The sequence below is a fragment of the Gekko japonicus genome, unplaced genomic scaffold, assembly GCF_001447785.1.
Source record: "Gekko japonicus isolate JY-2015 unplaced genomic scaffold, Gekko_japonicus_V1.1 scaffold2901, whole genome shotgun sequence".
In the NCBI taxonomy this organism is placed as follows: domain Eukaryota; kingdom Metazoa; phylum Chordata; class Lepidosauria; order Squamata; family Gekkonidae; genus Gekko; species Gekko japonicus.
The window spans coordinates 63,803-71,268 of record NW_015174923.1 but is presented as its reverse complement, the minus strand read 5'-3'; the positions used below and the strand labels follow the sequence as shown (position 1 = coordinate 71,268).

The 7,466-nt window shown below is 43.3% G+C and overlaps 1 protein-coding gene across 2 annotated transcripts in view; it reads right to left on the bottom strand.

Moving 5' to 3' along the window:
* ABCB6 (ATP binding cassette subfamily B member 6 (Langereis blood group)) overlaps positions 1-105 on the bottom strand; it is a 65,890-nt gene extending 65,785 nt beyond the window's left edge. Inside the window, exon 1 of one of the 2 annotated variants that reach the window (XM_015425075.1) lies at positions 68-105. The gene's annotated coding sequence lies outside the window, so the exon portion shown is untranslated. Of the gene's footprint in view, positions 1-63 lie in introns of both variants that reach the window. The other variant, XM_015425076.1, reaches the window with a different exon arrangement.
* Between the last annotated feature and the right edge of the window lie 7,361 nt (positions 106-7,466).

Here is a 7,466-nt window from a genome sequence, read left to right as displayed (position 1 = left end):
CCTCCTCCGCCGAGGCCGCCCCCCGCCAGCCCCTTCCCCGACCGAGGCACGGCCGACGCTCACTTGCCTGCTGCCCGCGTCCCTCCCGTCCAGCCCGCACTGGCTCGGCCGCGGCCACCAAGACACGCCCCGACGCAGGCGCCCACGCAGGCCCGACCTGCACCCCCGGGTCCTAGCGCCGACGGCTCCTCGGACGCCTCCTCGGTCCTAGCGCCCACGGGTTCGCGTAAGGATCCCAACGCTGGCCGCCGCAGCCCAGAAGATGCCCAGGCCTGACCCCACACGGCCCCCTACTGTCACTCACTGACTTGGAGACCGGAGGAGCAAGCAGTGAAGTGGCTTAAGTTTGCGGGCAGGGCAGTGAGAACCAGAGAGGGCCCAATGTTCCCTCTCAGCTGTGGAGTCTTGTGAGCAAAAATTCTACTTTGTGGGCTGCTGGCATTAAAGTTGTGAGCGAGCAATTTGGCTCCTGCATAAATTACTTTGCTCTGGAGCCCCATCCTTCCTGAGCTAAGACAAAAATGTGTGAGCTGGAGGCTAAAAAACTGTGAGCTGGCTCACACTGACTCAGCTTAGAGGGAACACTGTCTGTGACTGAGGCGCCGCGCTCCAGAGGGATCTGTCAAGAGGCTGGGTGCCAGATGAGGTTTTAACGTGGGCAAGTGCAAAAGAATGCGCCTTGGAACCAAAAATCCTGACCATAAATACACGTTGATGTCGTCCGAACTGCCGGTAACTGACTAGGAGAGAGATCTTGGAATTCTGGTAGGTAGATAACTGTGGACTCAGTGTGCAACGGCAATAAAAAGGCAAATGCTATGTCGGGGATGATCAGGAAGGGGATTGAAAATGCATCAGCCTGCATTATAATGCCCCTGTATAAATCTATGGCGTGGCCTCATTTGGAATACTCACTGCATACGGTTCTGGTCACCGCACCTCAATAAAAATATTATAGCATTAGAAAAGGTGCAGAAAAGGGCAACTAAAATGATTAAGGGGGTGGAACACCTTCCCTATGAAGAAAGGTTAAAGAAGTTGGGGCTCTTCAGCTTGGAGAAACCACGACTGAGGAGCCACTGACATGATAGAGGTTTACAAGATGTGTGATGGAGAAGGTAGAGAAAGAAGCCCTTTTCTCCCTTTCTTCCAATATAAGCACTCCCAGGCGCTCAATGAAACTAACGAGCAGTAGGCTTATAGAACAGATAAAAGGAAATATTTCTTCACTCAAAGAGTAATTAACCTGTGGAATTCACTTCAAGAGGGGATTGGGTAAACATATGGAGCAGAGGTCCATCAGTGGCTAGTAGCCACCAGGTATAGATAGGAACACTCTGTCTGATGACACCTGGTTTTGGGCCACTGTGTGACACAGAGTATTGGACTGAATAGGCCATTGGCCTGATCCAACATGGCTTCTCTTATGTTCTAATGCTGCGAGTAGCTTGGCTTGCCTCAATAAAAAATATTTTAGCTATTATGGCAACCCTAAACAGCCAGTATAACGTTATGACTACAATGTGGGCTAGAGAGACCTGGGTTCCAGTTCACTTTGATAACTATAGGGCTGAAAACCAGCCAGAATTCATTATCCTACTCATCCATGAAAATATGAGTTTGGGCTAGTCTATCTTTATCTAACCTACCCCATAGGGCTGTGGTATAACCCCATGTGTGCCATTCTGAATTCCCAGTGCAAGAAGAGATTAGCTGTTGGCCCTGAGCAGCTTAACTACATCAAGAATCAACTGCTGTTAGCTCTGACTTGTGCTTAAATAGGAAAGTGCTTCTGGGCAATACAAGCACAGTACCCCTCAGTGTCACTACGACCTATTCCCATGCTGCAGATTTGCCCTCTTGAGCCATAGCAAGTACTTTCAGAAGCAAAGGTGCAGCCTCATTCATGGGATTTCCTACATGGATTGTTTTAACAGTAAAGATAAGCATTCCATCTTTTAAAAAAATGGACTGCTATGTTTGTATCTTATTGTTCTATTGTGCACTAAGCATTCATTATTATTCTGATATCCCAATACACCAGACTTAATTTGTAAAATTGGTACTGTAGCTGATTACAAAAGCATATTTATTCATAGTGCGGGGGTGAGGGGGACACATTTACATGGATGAATTCCAAATGCAGCAGTACAGCTCAACACCTGTGAATATTTTTACTTAAATAAGCAATATTTTTCAATCCCACCAAACTATGCATTTAAAAACCAGGGGGGAAATAAAACTATTGATGCTCATCCACACCTCAGGCTGTCCTTTCCCCCCCCCCCCAGGTGCTATGGCAACTCTACCTTCACTCCGGGCCACAAAATTTGACCACCTACCTTACACCAGGTAAGGTGTTAAAAGAATGGCCCAAATACTCCCCCACGCAACTATCAACATGCCCCTTCCCTTTTATAGCCAGGCCTTATTGTGGCTTACCCCAAGTAAACTGGGTTAAAAAAAAGCAGAAAGAGTGAAAAGGGGGGTAGAGACCTCTGTAGGAAACCACAGAAGGTAGAGTACCAGAGGTCACATAAAGAGGAAAAAAGGCTGATACACTTAACTGTGTCCAAATCAATTATCAATATATACAGTGCATGACCACTAAGGTTTAAAAATTCAGTGTATGATACAGTGAATTATGACAATCAGTAATGTATAACAGTTGATAGTCTGCTGGCTAATTAAGACACCGCTTTGCTATCTTCTTCCAGAATGGTTTCTGTTAGTCTAATTAAAGAATGGTTTTATTCAGTTGTTGTAGACTGTCTATGAAAGACGAGTCAAAACATCTTCATGTATGATACAACATCTTAAGCGGACTTATTTACAGCAGAAACAATTATCCTTATTTTTTGTACCAGCCAATCATAGAGGGGAAAAGAGGGGCCACTTAAATCATTTATCTGTAACACATAAAGTATACACCAATTAGTAGAAACAAAAGGTTTTTTTTTGTTGTTGTTCAGTCACACAGTTGAGTCTGACTCTTTGCAACCCCATGGACCACATCACACCAGGCCCTCCTGTCTTTTGCCGTCCTCCAGGGTTTGCTTAATTTCATGTTCGTTGCATCGATAACACTGTCTAACCATCCCATCCTTTGCCGTCCCCTTCTTCTTTTACCTTCAATCTTTCCCAGCATCAGGGTCTTCTCCAGTGAGTGCTCCCTCCTCATTTGGTGGCCAAAGTATTTGAGCTTCAGCTTCAGTATCTGGCCTTCCATGGAACAGTCAAGGTTGATTTCTTTTAGGATTGACTGATTTGATCTCCTTGCAGTCCAAGGGACTCAAGAGTCTTCTCCAGCACCATAATTCACAAGCATCTATTCTTCAATGCTTGGCCTTCCTTATTGTCCAACTCTCACAGCCATACATGACTACTGGGATTACCATTGCTTTGACCATATGGACTTTTGTTGGCAGGGTAATGTCTCTACTTTTTATTATGCTATCTAGGTTGGCCATAGCTTTCCTCCCAAAAAGCAGGCATCTTTTATTTTCATGGCTGCAGTCACAGTCTGCAGTGATCTTGGATCCCAGGAACATGAAGTCTGTCACTGCTTCCATGACTTCCCCCTTCTATTTGCCAAGGAGTGATGGGGCTGGGTGCCTTAATCTTAGTTTTTTTGAGTTTCAAGCCAACTTTTGTGCTCTCCTTTCATCGTAGCAAGAGGCTCTTTAGGCACTCTTCACTTTCTGCCATTAGAGTGGTATCGTCTGCATATCTGAGGTTAAACCTAAACGTTCGTGCAATTTTCATACACCCACAAAACAACTCATATTGACACATGCTTGCAATAGCATTATAATTTTAACCAGATTCTATAATCATTTCTACATGGAAGAACTTCATTGTGTCTCAGAAACCCAATAACTGGCTTCGAGAATTCATCATAATCCCAGGGTGAGAAAGACAACTGGGAACTAACAAAGAAAGAATTGTTTACTGTTTTCCCCATGATATAAACATCCCAAAGTTTGTCAAACCAAGTATCTATGGAAGGCCAGTTAGGATCTTTCAGTTGCTGATCTAATGTAAATCTAAAGGATGATGCCAATAAAGTGACTACGCCCCTCGCCTTTGAAGAGCCATGGGCTTGGTACTGTTGAGGAAATTTGAGGGATTTAACAATTGGATGGGCTTCGTCCCTAATAGGGGTCTCCTGTACAAAGATTATATCAGAATTTTCTTTAAGTAAGATAAAAACCTGGAGCATTTAATTCTATTATTAAGACCTCTGATATTAATTGAAGTGATTTTAAATTTGTTCATTTTTGAACCAATATATGCACTTATATTGTAAAGGGGGAGAACCCTCCAATTACACAAAATTGAGGTACTGAGCCCACTTAATAACCAGAACTGATCTGAAGGGGTTGTGGAAAACTGGGGGCTGTACCTTGCAACTAATCCCCCCCTCCCCAACTCCTCTCTCTGAAGTAGTCTCTGAAAACAGAAAACCCAAAGCCTAGCCCTCTAACAAAATCACAATAAATTCTCAGAACTGCTGCTATCTATGAAGAAAATGTTGGATATTCAAGGGGGGAAAAACAATTCCCTATAAAACCCAAACTTCACTCCTTGTTCAGTCAAACTCAGACCCTCCTAGTCTAAAACCTGATACTTAATATTTAAAACACATAATATCTGAGGTTGTTGATATGTTTTTCCCAGCAATCTTAATTTCAGTTTGTGATTCATCCAGGCCAGCATTTTGCATGATGTACTGTGCATAAAAATTAAATAAGCTGGGTGACAATATACATGCTTGTCGTACTCCTTTTCCTATGCTAAACCAATCAGTTGTTCCATATACGGTTCTAACTGTTGCTTTTTGACCCTTATACAGGTTTCTCAGAAGACATGTGAGGTGGTCTGGTACTCCCATCTCTTTAAGGATTTGCCACAGTTTGTTGTGATGCACACAATCAAAAGCTTTAATATAGTCAATGAAGCAGAAGTAGATGTTTTTCTGGTACTCCCTTGCTTTCTCCATAATCCAGCGAACGTTGGCAATTTGATCTCTAGTTCCTCTACCTCTTTGAAAAACAAAAGTACAAAAGATAAAAGGAAGGATGCAATGAAAAGGAGCTCACAGAGTTCCAAAAAATACCTGATACAATTTTTCATATATAGATCTGATAATTTTTTATGTACAGCTCTGATAACAGATGCCAAGGTAAAATTTTTAAACCTTAATGGTCATACTTCACTGTATTAGGCACTATATATAGGGATTATTTCCACTAATTGTACTGTACTGTTTGTACCGTATATATCAATAATTGGTTTGTATACAAGTAAGTGTATCAGCCTTTTTTCCCTTCTGCGTGGCCTCTGGTACTCAGTACCTTTTGTAGTTTAAGAAAAGCAGACCAGTGCTTCATATTATAGATGGAATTGAAGATCAGGTAAGGCAGCCTAGTCAAGAGTGTCCATGGTTAGAGTTCTTACACTTAAACACTCATTTTTTCCAAAACTGACAAATCCCTTACACTCCAAAATATTATATAAAAATCTCTGCGAGTTAGACCAGCTATGTACAGTTCAAAGTCTCAAAAGTCTTGTGATGCTCACTTCTGAATGTACTGAGTCCAGTGGCACCTTTAAGACCAACAAAGTTTTATTCAAGGTATAAGCTTTCGTGCACAAGCACACTTCTTCAGACATTTCTTTCAGTGTGCTTGCACATGGAAGCTTATACCTTGAATAGAACTTAATTGGTCTTAAAGGTGCCTGACTGGACTCAAACTTTGTTCTGATGCTTCAGACCAACATGGCTACCCACCTGAATCTTTCTGAATGTACTTAGTGCTGTCTTTTCAGCAATCACAGAATTCAAAAGCTCCTTCAGTGCCCAGAAAAACAGGTTGCTTACCTGTAACTGATGATCTTCGAGTGGTCCTCTGTGCAGTACCACACATGGGTACAACCTCATCGGGGAAAGTTCCAGAGCTTACCTCAGAATCATTTTTTTTTTAAACCCCGAGAGGGTATTTTTATTATTTTTCATAAGACTATTAACTACAACGAAAAATAAAGGAAGGGGACTACATCTAAGGATAAAGGAAAGATACCCACACTAACTAAAAGCCCAAGAGTAGGAGATCTTTCCATGTTAATCTAAAGGTTCGTAAGACAAGTGTTAGTGATACAATATACTTGTGAAGTTCTTGTTTAAGTTCTTGTTCAACACATCTTCTATATTAGTAAGTTAATCTTTGTGAGAGTACTTCTTGAGCATCTTCTTTACTTCAAAGAGCAATTTACAGAGTCCTTCTGCCCTTACTTCCGTTTTCTATCCCTAAAGTCATACACAGTTTTCGTTGCTCCCGCACCCGCTTCCCCCACAGAGCCCTCGTCCGTTCCCGAAGTAGCAGAGTCACTTGACTTGGATTCTTCATCTTTAAGTTCTTCTTCCGGCCCAAGCTGACATCTCAAAAATTCCTTAGCTTTAAAGATGGAGTCAATCTTCTCTCTTTTATTGTTGACTTTAAAAATTACACCTTCAGGAATCGACACCTGTACTGAATTCCATTAGTTTGAAGAAATGAGATCAGTTCCTTGTAGCCTTTCCTCTTTTGAGGAACAGGTAGCACTTCTGAGGCTACCTCGGAGGTCCTGGCCTTAGGTTTCCTGCCTAGCAGCCTAAAATTTCTTCTCCAGGACCTCACGACTGCATTTCCCCATATCGGTGGTGCTGACATGCACCACAACCACTAGCTCCTCCCCAGCACTATCTACCAGCCTATCTAAAACACGTGTAATGTCCGCTACCTTTGCACCAGGCAGGCAAGTTACCATACGGTCAGTATGCGGGTTCGCTACCCAGCTGTCTACCTGCTTAAGGATCAAATCACCAACTACCAAGAGCCCCCCTCCCACTCTGCCCAGGGATGGTTCCTTGGTGCGAAAGGACACCCGCTCACCAGCTGAGGAAGAGGTCCCTTCTGAGGGCACATTCCCCTTATCCTCAGCATGGTGCCTTGTTTCTCCTTGACCCTCATGCTCCTTGACAGCGGCTCAGGTTTTGGCGCCGAACTTGAAGTTGGTTTTACTTTTGGTATCGAAGGCTTGGTAGCTTCAGGCTTCTTAGTTTTATATGCGATTTTTTCACAACCTTTTGGGGGGTTTCCATACCCGATGACTGCGTTGGGGCAGAAGAAGAGTGAGAAGCTGCAGAAGACATAGTAGGGCGAAGCGCAGCCTCCAGAAGCACGGCCTTTCGTTGGGCCTGTTTCATAAATTTTGCACAATGGGGGCAGCTCTCTACATGGTGGAGTTCTCCGAGGCAGAGCAGGCACAAATCGTGCCTGTTGTTAGAGGGAAGCTTAGCTGGGCAGTGGTGACAGACTTTAAAAAACAACGTACGGCCCATACGCACACCTTCCCAACTGGGGGGGACGGGACTGAGGTAAAAGAACTAGAATAATAAACTTCTTTAAAAGATATTTTTCAGG